Raw genomic sequence first — 21,924 nt, 5'->3', positions numbered from 1 at the left:
ACAAATACTTTCAGAAACGACTTCCTGACACTTAAATCTATACTCGATGTTAACAAATTTCTCTTCTTCAGAAACGCTTCCCTTGCCATTGCCAGTCTACATTTTATATCCTCTCTACTTCGACCATCATCAGTTATTTTGCTCCCCAAATAGCAAAACTCCTTTACTACTTTAAGTGTCTCATTTCCTAATCTAATTCCCTCAGCATCAGCCGACTTAATTCGACTACATTCCATTATCCTCGTTCTACTTTTGTTGATGCTCATCTTATATCCTCCTTTCAATACACTGTCCTTTCCGTTCAGCTGCTCTTCCAAGTCCGTTGCTGTCTCTTCTTCAGAAACGCTTTCCTTGCCATTGCATAGCAAAAATAATCCTCAGCTAACATCCAGCATCCAACCGGATACAGGGATTAATGAACACAGTGTTGTAGATAGAGTGAATATTGTAACCCCCAAATCCTCCAAAAATAACCGAGAAATATACCTGCCGCGCGGGATTTGCCGAGCGGTCTGGGGCGCTGCAGTCATGGACTGTGCGGCTGGTCCCGGCGGAGGTTCGAGTGCTCCCTCGGGCATGGATGTGTGTGTGTATGTATGTATGTGTGTGTGTGTGTCTTTCTGAGAGACAATCTCCACTTCTTCCAAACCGACTATGTAACTGTAGATCGAATTATCAGTTTAATAGGTCATGGTTGCAAAAATACTAACGCGAATTCTTTGCAGACGAATGGAAAAGCTGGTAGAAGCCGACCTCGGGGAAGATCAGTTGGATTCGGGAGAATTGTAGGAACACGCGAGGCAATACTGACCGTACGGATTATCTTGCAAGATAGGATGAGATAAGGCAAACCTACGTTTATAGCATTTGTAGGCTTAGAGAAAGCTCTTGACAATGTTGACTGGAATACTCTCTTTCAAATTCTGAACGTTTCAGGCTATTTCCAATTTATACAGAAAATAGATGGCATTTATAAGAGTCGAGGGGCACGAAAGGAAAGCAGTGATTGAGTAAGGAGTGAGACAGGATTGTAGCCTATCTCCGATGTTATTCAATCTGTATATTGAGAAAGCAGTCAAGGAAACAAAAGAAAAATTTGGAGTAGGAACTGAAATCCATGGAGAAGAAATAAAAGCTTTGAGGCTTGACGATGACATCGTAATTGTGTCAGAGACAGCAAAAGACCTGAAACAGCAGCTGAACGGAATGGATAGTGTCTTGAAAGCAGGATATAACATGAACGTCAACAAAAGAAAAACGAGGATAATGGAATGTAGTAGAATTTAATCAGTTGATGCTGAGGAAATTAGATTAGGAAATGAGACACTTAAAGTAGTAAACGAGTTTTGCTATTTGGGGCGCAAAATAACTGATGATGGTCGAAGTAGAGAGGATATAAAATGCAGCCTGGCAATGGCAAGGAAAGCGTTTCTGAAGAAGAGAAATTTGTTAACATCGAGTATAGATTTAAGTGTCAGGAAGTCGTTTCTGAAAGTATTTATATGGCGTGTGGCCATGTATGGAAGTGAAACGTGGACGGTAAATAGCTTGGACAAGAATAGAATAGAAGTTTTAGAAATGTGGTGCTACAGAAGAATGCTGAAGATTAGATGGGTAGATCACATAACTAATGTGGTGGTACTGAACAGAATTGGAGAGAAGAGGGCTTTGTGACGCAACTTGACAAGAAGAAGGGATCGATTGGTAGGACATGTTCTGAGTCGTCAAGGGATCACGAATTTATTATTGGACGGTAGCGTGCTACAGACGCGAAATTTAACCGAGAATAAGAAGATGCTGTGATATGCAAATGATTAGCTTTTCAGAGCATTCACACAAGGTTGGCGCCGGTGGCGACACCTACAACGTGCTGACATGAGGAAAGTTTCTAACCGATTTCTCATACACAAACAGCAGTTGACCGGCGTTGCCTGGTGACTTTGTTGCGATGCCTCGTGTAAGGAGGAGAAATGCGTACCATCACGTTTCCGACTTTGATACAGGTCGGATTGTAGCCTATCGCGATTGAGGTTTATCAAATGATGACATTGCTGCTCGCGTTGGTCGAGATCCAATGACTGTTAGCAGAACATGGAATCGGTGGGTTCAGGAGGGTAAAACGGAACGCTGTGCTGGATCCCAACGGCCTCGTATCACTAGCAGTGGAGATGAAAGGCACCTTATCCGCATGGCTGTAACGGATCGTGCAGCCACGTCTCGATCCCTGAGTGAATAGATGGGGACGTTTGCAAGACAACAACCATCTGCACGAACAGTTCGACGACGTTTGCAGCAGCATGGACTATCAGCTCGGAGACCATGGCTGCGGTTACTTTTGACGCAGCATCACAGACAGGAGCGCCTGCGATGGTGTACTCAATGACGAACCTGGGTGCACGAATGGCAAAACGTAATTTTTTAGGATGAAGCCAGGTTCTGTTTACATCATCATAATGGTCGCATCCGTGTTTGGCGACATTGCGGTGAACGCACGTTAGAAGCGTGTATTCGTCATCGCCATACTGGCGTATCACCCGGCGTGATGGAATGGGGTGCTATTGGTTACATGTCTCGGTCACCTCTTGTTCGCATTGACGGCACTTTGAACAGTGGACATTACATTTCAGATGTGTTACGTCCCGTGGCTGTACCCTTCATTCGATCACTGCGAAACCCTACATTTCAGCAGGGTAATGCACGACCGCATGTTGCAGGTACTGTACGGATCATTCAGGATACATAAAATGTTCGACTGCTGCCCTGGGCAGCACATTCTTCAGATCTTTCACTAATGGTGGCCGAGCAATCGGCTCGTCACAATACGCCAGTCACTACTCTTGATGAACTGTGATATCATGTTGTAGCTGCATGGACAGCTGTACCTGTACACGCCATCCCAGCTCTGTTTGACTCAATGCCGAGGCGTATCACGGCCGTTATTGCGGCCAGAGGTGATTGTTCTGGGTACTGATTTCTCAGGATCTATGCACTCAAATTGCGTGAAAATGTAATCAAATGTCAGTTCTAGTATAATATATTTGTCCAATGAATACCCGTTTACCATCTGCATTTCTTCTTGGTGTAGCAATTTTAATGGCCAATAGTGTAGATAGTGAGTGGTTCAGAAAAAGAACGTGACTAGTAGTGGTACAGGATACCCTCCGCCACGCACCATTCTATGGCTTGCGGAGTATCTATGTAGATGTAGATGAAATGAAAAAAAGCGAATGCGCATTCGCAGACCAGTTCTCCCGTGTTTTCTACCGTTTGCTAGTATCTGTGAACAAGCGTTTACACTTGCGGGAACGGAAGAGAACACCGGATAACGAGCGTAGCCTATAAAGCTGCGTTTTTTTTCTTTCTTGGCGCTAATAACGGCTAGGGAGGATACAACGATACATAGTATAAGGGGCGTTCAAAAAGAAACGAGCAGGAGGCATAACTACAGAAACCAGTACCTGTATGCTAGAAGGTTGACTCTGGCTGTTGAGACATTTATCCCACTGTGACACAAGATGGTGAATTACTGTCTCATAAAATTCCCGGGGTGCGATGTTAACCAGTTCATCACGTACAGCTGGACGTTGACGTCCGAGGTGAATCGTTTGCCTCTCAGCGCCTTTTTAAGGGGACCAAAATTGGCTTAATCACGGGGAGAGAGGTCCGGACTGTATGGAGGGTGGCCGAGAACCTCCCATTCGAATTTCTGCAGGAGTGCCGCGACTGTGTTGGTCTTATCAGGGTGCAATGTCTTGGAGCAGAATGACTCCACGGGCGAGACTGCCTGGTCGTTTTGATTTGATCACTTGGCGAAGGGTGGTCAAGGTTTGTGAGTAACGCTGGGCATTCACTGTTGTTGCTTGCTGCAGGAAGTGAATCAGAAGGGGGCCGTCTTGGTCATAGAAGAACGTCAGCATAACCTTTTCTGCACTCATGTGGATGGCTTTGGCTTTTTTTGGTGGTGGTGACCCTGGATGCTTCCACTGGAGACTTTTTCGTTTTGATTCTGGTTCAAAGTGATGACACTATGACTCATCTCCAGCCACCACTCCTGGCAGGAATGGATTCCCTTCCCGAGCATACCGCTGCAGATGAGCAAGACAGTGGGCCATTCGACATGCTTCCTGGTGTGGTTGAAGACTGTGGGGGACCCTTTGGACACACACTTTGCACATGTGCAGTCGTTCCTTCACGATGGTGTGAACACTTCCGACGCTCAATCCGACCACGGCGGCTCTGGCTTTCACTGTTGCTCGGCGGTCCTGGTTAATGAGTGTATCCACCAACTGGACGATGTCATCGGTAATGCAGTGTGGTGCTAGAGAGCGTGCATCATCGGCTAACGACACCCGTTCTTCCCTGAAGTGCTTGTGCCGCGCCTTGACCCTTGCAAGGGACATGCAGTGTTCGCCATGCACTTGTGACATCCGCTGTCAGAAAACGAACAACACCTGATTGCTCTTCTTTTGACGCCTCCATGTCACTGTTTGCAATGCGAGTGGCAGCGTTGCACGATTGATGCATCCTGCTGCTAGCTCTGCATAGTCACGTGACGTGCCCTCTAGCGACAGGCTGTGAACTTCCACGCTCTGGTTGGTTACACACGTCACGATATTACCTTCCTGTCACTGGTTTGCGCACTTCAGACTCCGGTTCGTTTATTTTTGAACGCCGTTCGTAACGTATTCAGGGTGTGGTAGAAAAACGAGCTGTTTTCATTAATCTCTAAATGTCTGTCATTACGTTTCAGGTTGGAGAGCCATTTGCTGAGTTGGACCGCTGGGGCGGGGCTGTACATGCTGGTGTGATCTAGAAACCTTGCTGTGAAACTCTAGCTGAGGGTTCTCTTTGTATGATAGTATCATTTGACATGTACAGTACTCATATCTATGATCGGCTGGTAAGTTTCGTCTACTGAAGCCACTTGGTTAACATTTTCTTCTATTTAAACAGAATGTCTCTCCTTACACCAGGTGCTTGTCTTCAACAAATCTTCCTCACTGTTAAAACGCTTCACTGGAGGGTTCAACCGTCTTGGAATTACAGCAACGTCTGCAGAACTTTTAGAGGGCATTTACATCCTAGACTAAGTAATTTATGTATACCACGAGTAGCATTCATTGTAACACATATGTCTGAGACATGCCAAATGTTTCGTTCATATTATAAGATGAATGGGAACGAAACAATGCAAAAGTTTAATGAAGCAAGGATGAGCTGCAATTAGAATTAGTCAGCTCATACAAATACGTAGCTATAAACTACTTGTAGTGGTGTGAATTAGAACGATCACATTGGCTCAATTGTAAGTAAAACAGGTGGAAGATTTGGCGTATTCACAGGAAACTAAAAAATTTAATCACACTAAAGAGGAGATTGCTTTTTTATTTATTTATATAGCATCCATCTATCTCATTATTATAAAAATGACACAGGATTTGTCACAGATGATCTTATATAGATAATAGAACAAGAAAGATTTACAATTATATGTTGCCTTATAAAATATTCTTATGTCTAACTTGAAACCATACACATAACAAGAGTCATAATGTACGAAATCAGAATAACAAACACAATTTATTTTTCGGACGAGAAATTTGGTGACTATCATGAAGGAAATAAGATATTCTATTTTGTTTGCATACTGATGATTCAAGTATTGCTTGACACTATAAAAACTCTTGTTAATTAGCACTTCTTTGAGTTCTTTTTTGAATATATGGAATTTTGACATTCTTTTAATTTCCTATGGTGGTTCACTAAACAGAATTTTAAGCTGTTAAAGAGCAGTCTTTTGATGCATGGCTTTTGTGTAAATTTTTCTATGAAAATCGTCTCTATTACTCGTTTCGTAGTCGTTCTGTTTAACACAGAATGTTCCTGTTATACCTTGAGAAAACACCTACTCTCATGAATATGCAGGGTGTTTCAAAAATGACCGGTATATTTGAAACGGCAATAAAAACTAAACAAGCAGCGATAGAAATACACCGTTTGTTGCAATATGCTTGGGACAACAGTACATTTTCAGGCGGACAAACTTTCGAAATTACAGTAGTTACAATTTTCAACAACAGATGGCGCTGCAAGTGATGTGAAAGATATAGAAGACAACGCAGTCTGTGGGTGCGCCATTCTGTACGTCGTCTTTCTGCTGTAAGCGTGTGCTGTTCACAACGTGCAAGTGTGCTGTAGACAACATGGTTTATTCCTTAGAACAGAGGATTTTTCTGGTGTTGGAATTCCACCGCCTAGAACACAGTGTTGTTGCAACAAGACGAAGTTTTCAACGGAGGTTTAATGTAACCAAAGGACCGAAAAGCGATACAATAAAGGATCTATTTGGAAAATTTCAACGGACTGGGAACGTGACAGATGAACGTGCTGGAAAGGTAGGGCGACCGCGTACGGCAACCACAGAGGGTAACGCGCAGCTAATGCAGCAGGTGATCCAACAGCGGCCTCGGGTTTCCGTTCGCCGTGTTGCAGCTGCGGTCCAAATGACGCCAACGTCCACGTATCGTCTCATGCGCCAGAGTTTACACCTCTATCCATACAAAATTCAAACGCGGCAACCCCTCAGCGCCGCTACCATTGCTGCACGAGAGACATTCGCTAACGATATAGTGCACAGGATTGATGACGGCGATATGCATGTGGGCAGCATTTGGTTTACTGACGAAGCATATTTTTACCTGGACGGCTTCGTCAATAAACAGAACTGGCGCATATGGGGAACCGAAAAGCCCCATGTTGCAGTCCCATCGTCCCTGCATCCTCAAAAAGTACTGGTCTGGGCCGCCATTTCTTCCAAAGGAATCATTGGCCCATTTTTCAGATCCGAAACGATTACTGCATCATGCTATCTGGACATTATTCGTGAATTTGTGGCGGTACAAACTGCCTTAGACGACACTGCGAACACCTCGTGGTTTATGCAAGATGGTGCCCGGCCACATCGCACGGCCGACGTCTTTAATTTCCTGAATGAATATTTCGATGATCGTGTGATTGCTTTGGGCTATCCGAAACATACAGGAGGCGGCGTGGATTGGCCTCCCTATTCGCCAGACATGAACCCCTGTGACTTCTTTCTGTGGGGACACTTGAAAGACCAGGTGTACCGCCAGAATCCAGAAACAATTGAACAGCTGAAGCAGTACGTCTCATCTGCATGTGAAGCCATTCCGCCAGACACGTTGTCAAAGGTTTCGGGTAATTTCATTCAGAGACTATGCCATATTATTGCTACGCATGGTGGATATGTGGAAAATATCGTACTATAGAGTTTCCCAGACCGCAGCGCCATCTGTTGTTGAAAATTGTAACTACTGTAATTTCGAAAGTTTGTCTGCCTGAAAATGTATTGTTGTCCCAAGCATATTGCAACAAACGGTGTATTTCTATCGCTGCTCGTTTAGTTTTTATTGCCGTTTCAAATATACCGGTCATTTTTGAAACACCCTGTAGATACATGGTGGAGTCATGATTTTTAGTTCCTTGAAAAAATTTCTGCACTGACATATGAAGGGCTTATTTAAATAGTGGTACAAGTCCATTTTTGTTCATTTTGAGATACAGAGCCCTAAAGTTAAATGAGAGCTGAAAAATTTGCGGTTGAGATACCAGAAATATTCAAGCATATGGCTTCTTGCTAGAGATGAATCTTTCTTTCTGTTTGTTTGGATCATTAATTTAAGTATCATTATAGGCAGAAAAGTGGAGGTAATGGACTTGTACCACTATTGAAATAAGCCCTTCCTATGGCCCTGGTAAAATAAAGAAACTGACAGTACCTACATTGCGCAAAGGAAACGAAACAATCAACTATTACGAATCTCACCTGCAAAATGAAATACTGGTAGAAACAGCAACACAGCAAGAGTCCGCAACAGCTAAAAAATACTGCTAAAAACTAACCACAGTTGGTACATGGAAATTAGGTTGCTTGACACAGAATGCCCATGAAACACATGACTCAATCTTTAAGTTCTGAAATTTCAGTTAGGAAGGAACTCATAAAAAAATTACGGACTCTAATATGAAAATTCATTTAATCTAATAACTTCCATGGTACAGTAAATTAACTCAGAAGATCGATCAATAGAATAATTATCAAAAACTCGACTGTGACGAGGGTGAAGTGCACAAACAATACAAGTCTACAAAAATAAAAATAAAAACATTTTACCTCATCAAATAATACCTTGTTTTTCATTTCAAAACCTTTTTTATGGCCGTATGCTGTACAGCCATCGTTCTGAGTCATCATTCCTCAATCTGCAACTCACATAGCTCCAAATGTGCGTCCATGCGTTACACTGGAAACTCAACGAACCCCGCCTGCTCCACACCGCACCTATCCACTACTGACTCTCACAGATTCTACAGCTCCACAGTGCTGCCACCGCAGGCACAGATACTGATGCCTAACAAATGTTTCTCTGACCACAACTCTTCAGATACATCATTTTCCTTTACAAATATTATCACATCCAATAATATCATCAAAAAGTTGCCATCTTACACCTTCTCCAGGCAATCGACAAACACTAACTCTTCCATGGGATTGCCACGGAGTACAGCGTGATTCATCAGTCCGAATCACTTGTCTACACTGATCCCCTGCCCTCAAGCGCCATTTAGCATTGCCCACAGAAACGTGTGGCTTATGAGGAGCTGCTCAGCCATCATACTCCTTCTTTTCAGCTCCTTGCACACAGTCGTTGCGCTAGCTTCTTCGGTAGATTTCAATGAGTCTTTAATGTACTGGTCGTCAGCGATAGATCACAGGCTCTGATTATTTCAGGATGGGGAAGGAAATCGGCCACTCCATTTTCAAGGGAACCAGGCTAGCGTTCCCTCCAGAAGATTTAATGAAATACGGAAAATTTAAGAAGTTGTAAGGGAAGCATTCACGCTTGACCACAAAATGTAAATCTAGAATCAGGCATCAACGATGTATCACTGTAATTCTGTAGGGTCAGCAGTGGGATTAAAGTTTAAGGTGAAAACATATCAATAATAAGATTCTCTAATGACAGGCCTATCTTTAGTGAAAATAAAGAAGCATTACTGGACCTGTTGAATGGAGCGAACAGTCTAATGAGTACAGACTGTGGGAGGGAATAAACAGAATAAAGACGAAAGTAATGATAAGTAACAGCAACGATAAGCAATGAATTTAATATAAAAATGGTAACCACGAAGTAGACGAAGTGAAGAAATTCTGCTGCTGTGGGAACAAAATTACACGCGACAGACGAAATAAGGAGGATATAAGATGCCGATTATTACAGGCAAAGAGGGCATTTATCCTAAAAAGAAGTCCATATAACTGAAGTTGAGGAATGAATTTCCGAGAATGTACGTCTGGAGCACAGTATTGCATGTAAGTGAATCATGGACTGCCGAAAAACCAGAGAAGTAAATAATCGAAGCGTCGGAGATTTAGTGCAATAGAATGATGTTAAAAATTAGTTAGATGTATAAGAAATGAGGAGGTTCTATGTAGAATCGGTGAGGGGAGAGAACATTTGGAAAAATACTGACGGGCAGAAGGGACAGGATGAGAGGACATTTATTAAGACATCGGGGAGCAACTTCCGCGGTACTTGGGGAAGCTGTAGAGCATAAAAACTGCTGGGAAACATAGAGCCTGGAATACATCCAACAAATAATTGAGGACGTTGGATGTGAATGTTGTTCTGAGATGAAGAGATTCGCTGAGGACGGGTATTTTTCGCGGGCAGCATCAAACAAGCCATATGACTAATGGCCCAAAGGAGAAAAACAAGTAACAATCTGAATTATACTTCCTTCAGCAAGTCTTTACAGCACACAAAATCTACATTCCGTTGTTCTACGAGCATCTGGGCATGTCACATATGATCAGAAAGCAGTTATTTTAGAGTTCGTTATTTAAAATGTAGTTTCAGATTCGTTTATAGCATACATATAGGCTTCCTTGTCTTGCTTTTGATCACATGATTCATTCCTGAATCCAATGAGTTCTTTTTCAACATCTTGGTTCGTTCTGTTTCGTTTAAAGCAGACCTGTCCTATCACTCAATACCTTTGGCAAGCATTTACTGATTAGTAGCATTAAACAATAAGTTTAACACAAACCGCTTTTTGTTCCACTGATATTTGTGAAGTACGACTCTGATTAGGCTTATTACACTATCGTCAGGTACCAATATCACTTACTACGAGGGTGAGTCAAATGAAAACCTTAAATATTTTTTAAAATATTATTTATTGTGCAGAAGTGGTACAAAGCTGTACCACTTTTCATCCCCCACGCTCAATGCAAGTCCTCCAGCACTTACAAAGTGCATAAATTCCTTTAGCAAAAAATTATTTTGGTAGTCCGCGCAACCACTCATGCACCGCGTGGCGTACCTCTTCATCGGAACGGAACTTCTTTCCTTCCATTGCGTCTTTGAGTGGACCAGACATATGGAAATCACTTGGGGCAAGGTGTGGTGAGTATGGTGGATGAGGAAGACACTCAAAATGCGGGTCTGTGATTGTTGCAACTGTTGTACGGGCAGTGTGGGGCCTTGCATTGTTATGTTACAAATGGACACCTGCTGCCAGCACTCCACGTCGCTTTGATTTGATTGCAGACTGCAGATGATTTTTTAGGAGATCTGTGTATGATGCACTGGTGACAGTGGTCCCTCTAGGCATGTAATGCTCCAAAATGACGCCTTTTTCGTCCCAAAAGAGAGTCAGCATAACCATCCCTGCTGATGGTTCTGTTCGAAACTTCTTTGGTTTTGGTGATGAGGAATGGCGCCATTCCTTTCTCGCTCTCTTCGTTTCCGGTTGGTGGAAGTGAACCCAGGTTTCGTCCCCAGTAACGATTCTTGCAAGGAAGCCATCACCTTCTCGTTCAAAGTGCCGAAGAAGTTCTTCACAAGCATCAACACGTTGTTCTCTCATTTCAGGAGTCAGCTGCCATGGCATCCATCTTGCAGACATTTTGTGAAACTGGAGCACATCATGCACAGTGTGGTGTGCTGACCCATGCTAATATGTAAACATGCTGCAATCGTCACTCAGTGTCACTCGGCGGTTTTCCTTCACTATGGCTTCAACTGCTGCAATGTTCTGTGGAGTCACAACTCGTTGTGCCTGACCTGGACGAGGAGCATCTTCCACTGAAGTCACACCATTTGCGAACTTCCTACACCATTCGTAGACTTGCTGCTGTGACAAACATGCATCACCGTACTGAACCTTCATTCATCGATGAATTTCAATAGGTTTCACACCTTCACTACGCAAAAACTGAATAACAGAACGCTGTTCTTCTCTGGTGCAAGTCGCAAGTGGGGCGGCCATCTTTATTCGGATAATGCGACGGTATGTGTGCATCTGCACTATGCTGCCACCTACAGGTCATTCTGCACGCTGTTTGTACCACGCTTACCAACTTACAGGATAATGGAACGAAATTTCGATTTGTTATTACAAATTTAAGGTTTTCATTTGACTCACCCTCGTAATTAGTGACGAATATTTTACCTACGATAATGTGATTCAAATACAGAGAAAATAATGAAGTTAATAGTGAATTTATCGGGAGGTACAGGATGTCCCAGGAGCAGTGTGAGCAAGTGACTTTATAAGAGTTTTTTTTTTAATTCGTTTGTTGTGTAGCTCGAGATGTCCCTTAGATCACGCGGACTCCAGTATACTTCCAACACGACGGAGCCCCTCCACATTCTGTATAAGACGCGCGAGGGAACATCTCAACCACCCTTACCCTAATCCCTGGAGTTTTCGTGGTAGTGCAGTTAACTAGCCACCAAAATCGCCAGATCTTACGCAAACAGATTCCTGTGTATGGGGTTGGATGACGTCTGAGGTGTGCAAACGAAAGTTGACCAAGCGAAATGAACTACTTAGTCGCATTGTGGACGCCTCTGCCTTCATTAGAGAATATGCAGAAGCATTGACACAAGCAACACATGTTCCCCCAGGAGTGTACAGATGCACTGGAGTTGACAGTGGCATCTTCGAACACTTATTGTGAAATGCATAACAGCTGTAAAGTGATGTGTACCATAATGCTTAGAGGTGAATGTGTTAAAAACAAGTAGTTTTAAATCGATGTTTTGTAACACGCATCTTCTAATGTTTAGTAACTGTTGTACATGCGTAAACCACACAATGTATTGAATAAATTCAGAAAATAAATAACAATGTACATTAAATGCGTTCTGTCTCGGAAACCATTCGGAACAGGGCATATGTCCATACGAAGTTTTTCGCCTCAAATGAACGTTCCTGTCATATCCCTCAATATTTAACATTACTCCTGGGACACCTTATGTAACATTGTAGTGCAAGCGTGAAGGACCTACTGGCATAAAATGTTGAGTACAGACATCAGAGGATCTGACATATCTATGACACAGTACTCAATGACAGCAATCTTCAATAGGGAAAACACAGAGGTAACAAATATCTAGTACAGCATGGTCGTAATCTAATAAACAGCAGTGCAACAATCGAAATACAAGGGGCGTTCGATAAGTAATGCAGCGCAGTTTTCTTCTCGGCGAATCTCGGTTGAAAAAATTCACAATTTGTTGTGGCACATTGTGGAATATTCCCGCTTCAGCACCTATAGTTTCATAAGTTCCGATAGGTGGCAGCGCTGTTCGTAACCTTCAAAATGGCGTGTGTAATGGAGTTGGCTCCAAGCAGAAAAGTGTCACTGAATTTCTTTTGGAGGGAAACCAGAGCATCGCGGGTATTGATACGAGCTTGGAGAACGTGTAAGGAGACTTAGTAATGAACAAAAGCACGGTGAGTCATTGGGCGAGGTGTCACCATCGCAACCTGTCCAATCTCCCACATGCCAGCCGGTTGTGACTCCTGCAGTGTTGGAATGTGCGGACACTGTCATTCGAGGTGATCGAGAGATCACCATCAGACACCTCACTACACAATTGAATGTCTCTATTGGTGGTGCTGACACTCTCTTCACAACAGTTGGCGCAATCAAAGGTGTGTGCCCATAACATAGGTTCATCACATCGAACTGAAATGGAAACGGATACCCATGGTGTGGTGCCACACCACCAATTTATTCCAATGAAGGATGCAGTTCAAGAGAAGGAGTATGTGGATGATGGGGAAGTTATTGATGCAGCAAGATGTTGGCTCCAATGTCGCCAAGTAGAGTGGTACCATGCACGCATAAGCCTCCCCCCCCCTCTTCTCCCCAATAAGGTGGCGTAAGGCTGTCATATTGCATGGAGATTATGTTCAAAAATAGGGTTTTGTAACGAATGGGTGTATTGGAACGATGAATGAAACTAACCTGATTACTTACTCAACGTTTCTTAAAAACGGAATTCATCAGCTGCCAGGCAACTAAAAATCCATTGACATAATAAAATTTTACATCAGCAGGCCTCTGCAGTTCCATCAACTTTTGCGAATGACTTTGCAGTGAAGCACAACTTTTTTTCCTACCATTAGGTAGGAGATTTTGGTATTACTATTTTTGCAGTCTGGGTAATTATTTGTTCACTAACAGCTTTGTGGTTTCCGATCTTAGCGTTTAAATCCTCTATATTGTGAATGGGACAGAATCTCTAAAATACTGATACACTGATGAACCAAAAGATGACCATTGCTTACCGCGAGAGTGAATGCCACCTGGTGAAGTTGCGGGCACATGATATGGTGAAGGAAGTAGACTCTGAGACAAATAAAAAAAGAAAATGGACGCTCCACGACTGAATTAACCGAATGGGAACGGAAATCGGTAGATGTGACGTACCTCTTGACAATCAAATGATTAAAATTTCAGAAAAATTGGCCGATTTATTCAAGAGAAAGGCACGGCATCGGCCTGAAATCTCACTCACTGGAGTAGAATTGTGTTCAGTGATAAGTCCTGCTTCGAAATCAGCCATAATGACCAGCGAAGGCGTGTCTTGAAATACCGCGAATACCAGTGGGATACCAACCTGACTGTTGCCCGCCATACTGCCCAACAACCAGGAATGATGTTCTGGCGTGCCATTTCCTTTCATACCAGGACCCCGTTAGTTGTCATCTGCGGAAACCTTACAGCACAGCTGTACGTCGACCGTACTCTACGCCCCGTTTTTTTGCTGCCCATGGCAAGCCATTCTGATCCTACATTTCAGCAAGATAATACCCAGATGCATACGACGAGAGTTTCTACTGCTTGTCTTTGTGCTTGCCAAACCCTACCTTGGCCAGCGAGGTCCCGGATCTCTCCCAGACTGAGAACATTTGGAACATTATTGGGAGGACCCTCAAACCAGATCGGGATTTTGACAATCTAGCACAAGTGGACACACACAGCTCTCTACGATCTCTCTCAGGAGGACGACCAACAATTCTGTCAATCAAAAATGGTTCAAATGTCTCTGAACACTATGGGACTTAACATCTGAGGTCATCAGTCCCCTTGAACTTAGAACTACTTAAACCTAACTAAGCTAACGATATCACACACATCCATGCCCGAGGCAGGATTCGAACCTGCGACCGTAGCGGTCGCGCGGTTCCAGACTGAAGCGCCTAGAACCGCTCGGTCACAGCAGTCGGCCACTGTCGATCAATACCAAGCCCAATAACTGCTGGCAATATGGCCAGAGGTGAACCAATGCATTGCTGACTTGCTCAACTTGTGAAGCTCTTTCTCTTGAATAAATCATCCAGATTTTGTTTTTGTTTGCCTGTACATCTACATCACATCTACTGATTTCAGTTCCATTTGGATAATTCCTTCGTGGTGTGTCGTTTTTTTTTGTGTTGGAGTGTACACTGAAGAACCAGAAAATTATGTCCACCGCTCACCGCGAGACAGTGGCACCTGGTAACGTAGCGGGCACATAGCACGGTAAGTATATAAGCGGAGGAGAAACGAACGGGCTGCATCTTGGAAATGGCGAAGCTGATCGGCCATTCGCGGTGCTACTGTCTTGAGCATCTAGACAGTGAAACAAGATCTTTGACGTCCAGGCCCCATTACAGAACATGGTGGTCGAAGGCAAGTTCGCTCTTTAGAGCAGTAGAGGCGGCGATCTGTGGCAGATCTGACGACAAAGTGCGATGCTGATGCAGGCACAAGTGATTTGGAGAGTACCGTTCACTGCACGTTGTTGAACTTGGATCTTCGCAGCAGACATCGTACTGACCCAACCGCATCGTAAATTACGTTTGCAGTGTGTATAAGATAATTGAGATTGGACTATGGATCAATGTGAGTGTGTCTCCTAATCCAATGAACCATGTTCCTTGCTAGACCGTCGATGGTCGTTTGCGGTTACGCCGTCATCCAAGCGAATGGCTGCTCGAAACGTGCACAACGGGACGAACGACGTCTTATGGTATGGGAAACATTCACCTGTGGTATGAATCAGCGGTTGGCGTCATTGGCCGGGAGGCCCCTTATGGGGCAGGTCCGGCCGCCTTTGTGCAGGTCTTATTACATTCGACGCCACACTGGGCGACCTGCGCGCCGGATAGGGATGAAATGATGATGATGACAACACAACACCCAATCCCTGAGCGGAGAAAACCCCCTACCCAGCCGGGAATCGAACCCCGGCCCCTGAGGACAGCAGTCCGTCACGCTGACCATTCAGCTATAGGGGCGGACTATCTGTGGTATTAAACGAAGGCACTGTTACATATGTGGAATACGTGAATATTATTGTTGACCACCCGCATCCCTTTATGCATGATGTCTTCCCTGACGGCGATGACATCATCTTGAAGCGTAAGTGTAACCTCACAAAACTAGAATCGTGTTTCAGTGGCTGAGGATCGTAACAGTGAATTCACACGGATGTCTTGGCCACCAAATTCGCCTGATCTGAACCTGATGGAAACAGTATGAGAAGCCTGAAAATGAGTCCGTGATCATATTTTGGCACTTTATTTTACAGGTTCGTCTTGATCACACAAACTTTTACGCTTCACCATTACCGGTTTCGGCTACTGCCATCTTCAGATCTGTTGCAAACAAAAACAGGGTGTGACCAATTAAGCTGAGTTTGCTGACGCTAAATCTACAAAAGCCTAGTGTTACATAATACAGACAAAAAGTGTTAACATGATTAACAGCTATGTATACCAGCCATAGTGCGACTGATTGGCTGAGAGGTTACGTGCAGCGGGCCAGGGTTCGATTTCTAGCCGGGTTCTAGATTTTCTCCGCTCGTGGACTGGGTGTTGTCTCATCATCATTTCATCCTCATCACCGGCGCGCAAGTCGACTACAAGAAGACTCGAACTCGGCGGCCGAACTTACTCGGATGGGGCCTCCCGGCCAACAATGCCATACGCTCATTTCATTTTATGCCAGCCTTTTTTTTTTTTTTTTGTCATCAGTCTACTGACTCGTTTGATGCGGCCCGCCACGAATTCCTTTCCTGTGCTAACCTCTTCATCTCAGAGTAGCATTTGCAACCTACGTCCTCAATTATTTGCTTGACGTATTCCGATCTCTGTCTTCCTCTACAGTTTTCGCCCTCTACAGCTCCCTCTAGTACCATGGGAGTCATTCCCTCATGTCTTAGCAGATGTCCTATCATCCTGTCCCTTCTCTTTATCAGTGTTTTCCACATATTCCTGTCCTCTCCGATTCTGCGTAGAACCTCCTCGTTCCTTACCTTATCAGTCCACCTAATTTTCAACATTCGTCTATAGCACCACATCTCAAATGCTTCGATTCTCTTCTGTTCCGGTTTTCCCACAGTCCATGTTTCACTACCATACAATGCTGTACTCCTGACGTACATCCTCAGAAATTTCTTCCTCAAATTAAGGCCGGTATTTGATATTAGTAGACTTCTCTTAGCCAGAAATGCCTTTTTTGCCATAGCGAGTCTGCATTTGATGTCCTCCTTGCTCCGTCCGTCATTGGTTATTTTACTGCCTAGGTAGCAGAATTCCTTAACTTCATTGACTTCGTGACCATCAATCCTGATGTTAAGTTTCTCGCTGTTCTTATTTCTACTACTTCTCATTACCTTCGTCTTTCTCCGATTTACTCTCAAACCATGCTGTGTACTCATTAGACTGTTCATTCCGTTCAGCAGATCATTTAATTCTTCTTCACTTTCACTCAGGATAGCAATGTCATCAGCGAATCGTATCATTGATATCCTTTCACCTTGTATTTTGATTCCACTCCTGAACCTTTCTTTTATTTCCATCATTGCTTCCTCGATGTACAGATTGAAGAGTAGGGCCTAAAGGCTACAGCCTTGTCTTACACCCTTCTTAATACGAGCACTTCGTTCTTGATCGTCCACTCTTATTATTCCCTCTTGGTTGTTGTACATATTGTATATGACCCGTCTCTCCCTATAGCTTACCCCTACTTTTTTCAGAATCTCGAACAGCTTGCACCATTTTATATTGTCGAACGCTTTTTCCAGGTCGACAAATCCTATAAAAGTGTCTTGATTTTTCTTTAGCCTTGCTTCCATTATTAGCCGTAACGTCAGAATTGCCTCTCTCGTCCCTTTACTTTTCCTAAAGCCAAACTGATCGTCACCTAGCGCATTCTCAATTTTCTTTTCTATTCTTCTGTATATTATTCTTGTAAGCAGCTTCGATGCATGAGCTGTTAAGCTGATTGTGCGATAATTCTCGCACTTGTCAGCTCTTGCCGTCTTCGGAATTGTGTGGATGATGCTTTTCCGAAAGTCAGATGGTATATCGCCAGACTCATATATTCTACACACCAACGTGAATAGTCGTTTTGTTGCCACTTCCCCCAATGATTTTAGAAATTCTGATGGAATGTTATCTATCCCTTCTGCCTTATTTGACCGTAAGTCCTCCAAAGCTCTTTTAAATTCCGATTCTAATACTGGATCCCCTTTCTCTTCTAAATCGACTCCTGTTTCTTCTTCTATCACATGAGACAAATCTTCACCCTCATAGAGGCTTTCAATGTATTCTTTCCACCTATCTGCTCTCTCCTCTGCATTTAACAGTAGAATTCCCGTTGCACTCTTAATGTTACCACCGTTGCTTTCAATGTCACCAAAGGTTGTTTTGACTTTCCTGTATGCTGAGTCTGTCCTTCCTACAATCATATCTTTTTCGATGTCTTCACATTTTTCCTGCAGCCATTTCGTCTTAGCTTCCCTGCACTTCCTATTTATTTCATTCCTCAGCGACTTGTATTTCTGTATTCCTTATTTTCCCGGAACATGTTTGTACTTCCTCCTGTCATCAATCAACTGAAGCCAGCCATACATACCATAAAATATTCTAATGTAGTGTCAACCTCAGACTAAACGTGTAGATACATAGTAAGTGCTGGTGATGATCGGAACACGTCTGGTATTTATACAAGGAAACTGAGGCCAGCAGAGGGCACTATAGCTAGGGTACATGATTAACCAGTATCGCAAACGTAATGGTTAAAATGCGGTATGCGTTGTCATTAATTAAAATTACTTCACATGGCAAACAAAGCGTCTGACAATAAAACATGTACTGACATACTACACGTGCAATTAGATACATTCTTAAAATCCACATAAAGCTGGAAGATTTTGTTTTTTATATGTGATTTTATTCTTAATCTATTTATAATGGCTCTTACACAATTATTTGTTTTACTTTGCCAAGCTAGGAGTTCCACATTTTCAGTATTTGCACTTTTAATGTGGATTTTAAGTGTGGATGTAATTCCACGTGCAGTATGTCAGTACATGTATTATTGTCAGACGCTCGTTTTGCCATGAGAAGTAATTTCAATTAATGAGTACGCATACCGCATTTTAACCATTACATTTGCGATACTGGTTAATCATGTACTCTAGCTATAGCTTTGTTGAACTCAGCTTTTTTTAAAAATACCAGACGCATTCATATCATCACCAGCACTTACTACATACCTATATGTTCAGTCGACGTTGATACTACATCAGAATATTTTGTGGTACGTATGGCTGGTATACACGGCTGTTAATCATGTAAACACTTTTCATCTTGAAACTTCCTGGCAGATTAAAACTGCGGTCCGGACCGAGACTCGAACTCGGGACCTTTGCCTTTGACGGGCACGTGCTCTACCACCTGAGCTACCCCGGCACGACTCACGCCCCGTCCTCACAGCTTTACTTCTGCCAGTACCTCGTCTCCTACCTTCCTAACTTCACAGAAGCTCTCCTGCGGACCAGTAGGGCTAGCACTCCTGAAAGAAAGGATATTGCGGAGACATGGCTTAGCCACAGCCTAGGGGATGTTTCCAGAATGAGATTTTCACTCTGCGGCGGAGTGTGCGCTGATATGAAACTTCGTGGCAGATTAAAACTGTGTGCCGGACCAAGACTCGAACTCTGGACCTTTGCCTTTTGCGGGCAAGTGCTCTACCAACTGAGCTTCCAAGCACGACTTACGCCCCGTCCTCACAGCTTTACTTCCGACAGTACCTCGTCTCCTACCTTCCAAACTTTACAAAAGCTCAGTTGGTTGAGCACTTGCCCGCAAAAGGCAAAAGGTCCCGAGTTCGAGTCTCGGTCCAGCACACAATTTTAATCTGGCAGGAAGTTTCATATCAGCGCACACTCCGCTGGAGAGTGAAAATCTCATTCTGGACTTTTCATCTTTCTTATGTAGCACCAGGCTTTTATAGATCTAGTGTCAGCAAACTGAACTTAGTCCGTCACACACTGTTTTTGTTTGTAACAGATCTGACGATGGCAGTGGCTGAGACCGGTAATGGTGAAGTGTGAAAGTTTCTGTGACCAAGAAGGATCTGTTAAATATCGAAGTGTGTGAGGCGCTATAGGTGCCAGCTCCAAGCCCACAAAGCCACTGGCCAGTGATTTATGGGAATTGTGTACCTGTGCGTAGACATCTGGGCCCACATGCCTTTGAAGACCTACCAACGACTTGACGAACCCATTCCACGCAAAATCGCTGCTGCATTCCATTCCAAAGGTGGATCAACATGCTGCTAAGGACGTGGTTATAAATGTTTTCGCTCACCAGTGTATAACTTCGATTTGGTTGTGTTACACAGTATTCTAAACAATTTTTTGATATCGCATGATACGTGACACCTTTAGTTAACGCTTAACTGCACCAATAAATACCTTCTAATCTGTGGTGTCACCACCAGACAGCACACTTGCTAGGTGGTAGCCTTTAAATCGGCCGCGGTCCGTTAGTATACGTCGGACCCGCGTGTCGTCACTATCAGTGATTGCAGACCGAGCGCCGCCACACAGCAGGTCTAGAGAGACTTCCTAGCACTCGCCCCAGTTGTACAACCGACTTTGCTAGCGATGGTTCACTGACAAAATACGCTCTCAGTTGCCGAGACGATAGTTAGCATAGCCTTCAGCTACGTCATTTGCTACGACCTAGCAAGGCGCCATTACCAGTTACTATTGATACTGTAATCATGTACCGTCAAGAGCGACGCTCATCATTAATGGATTAAAGTTACCAGCTACGTCCATTTTTCTAAAGTCTAATTTCCTTGTCCTGTTCCAGACCTCACGCCAGCCTGCGTGAGCTAAAACGCGTGCCTTTCGGCTTCCTCTAGTACCCGGTGTTGGCTCTCCTGCCAACCCACAACATAATCAATATCAAGTTACTAGGACACTTGAGTGCACTATTTTTAAGGAATCTGATGAATCGATTCGTTACTTCAACAGCTGAGACATGAGGCTGATAATAATATCCATCCAGAATTTGAAATTTGTCTTTGGTACGTACCAGAGAAGCAATTCTGTCATTGCGCTTTGATATGGAAGGCAGGTTGAAGAATATTAGGATCCTTCTTAGTGTTTGTGTACCCAGAGAAAGCCTGCGGCAGTGTGTAGTGGAATAAGAAATCCGCAATTAGTAGAACCCTGTGGCTGAAGTGGAGAAACACACAAATAGTCTACAACTGTAAAGCGCTAGTGAGAGTAATGAAAGTGCAAGGTGAGCAAGACAAGTTTCTCATAAGAAGGGTGTACGCGTAAGAAGAGAAAGGAAGCTGGTAGTCGCCCAGCGCTGCACACAGAGAACGCTGGTTAGCCCACTAGTCAGGGTGCAGCACTGCCATCAGTGGCAGAACATCACGCGCGCTCCATGATCTCTGCAGTCTTTCTCGATTTTGCAGAAACTATTCATTACAAAAAAATCTGATATTTACAGTAGGCTTAGTTTTATATGTTAGCTTTGAAATATGATCACTATTTTTATATACTTGAATTTAGCATATTTCGTGACAGTACTCACTTTTCCGTGGATTTTTATAAGATGATATTTGACTTTTTTGTGTTGGCTTCAGTCGTCTACTGAAAGTATGATTCCATAATGCTGTTTCGTCGGCTGCGAAAATGTCCTGGTTCAATGCGTTTGCCTCATTTTTGGTGCTTCAAATACCATTTTTCCGAATGTGCTTCCTTCTTGATGTTTATATAAAAAAAAGTAGTAGAATAACTCATTTTTGCTGGTCACTTGCAAATTATTATAACGGGGACCTGTACATTGTTCCACCGTCACACACCGAGTGCTCACTGCCGACTGGGTACGGTCAAAGACGACTCCAGCGTCAAAGACATTTCACACAACACATAAGCTTCCACTTGTAACCAGTCTCTTTGATATTATTCGTCACATCTACTAATGTTAATCAATATGCTGTGATTCTCGAACATGTAATCAAATTAGCATAAAATAAGGCAAATTACAATTCACAAAAAATATTCTCATAAAAATATAAGATTTGGTATCGACAAATCCGGTAGAAAATAACACATCTCCCAGATCCATTACAGCTTCATGGTGAAGTGTCCATCATCTCGCTAGTGGTCGTACTTACAAGTATTGTGATAGTCACATTTAAGTAAGACACTGTGCGAAATTAGAATACTTTGGAATGAAAAACTG

General features: G+C 43.4%; 1 protein-coding gene across 1 annotated transcript in view; it reads left to right on the top strand.

Moving 5' to 3' along the window:
- Positions 1-21,924, top strand: part of LOC126176622 (15-hydroxyprostaglandin dehydrogenase [NAD(+)]-like) — a 156,900-nt gene that overhangs the window by 717 nt on the left and 134,259 nt on the right. The gene's annotated exons all lie outside the window — the stretch shown is intronic.

This window comes from Schistocerca cancellata, chromosome 3 (genome assembly GCF_023864275.1).
Source record: "Schistocerca cancellata isolate TAMUIC-IGC-003103 chromosome 3, iqSchCanc2.1, whole genome shotgun sequence".
Classification (NCBI taxonomy): Eukaryota; Metazoa; Arthropoda; class Insecta; order Orthoptera; family Acrididae; genus Schistocerca; species Schistocerca cancellata.
The sequence above is the reverse complement of the archived record's forward strand: the minus strand, read 5'-3'. Positions and strand labels throughout refer to the sequence as shown.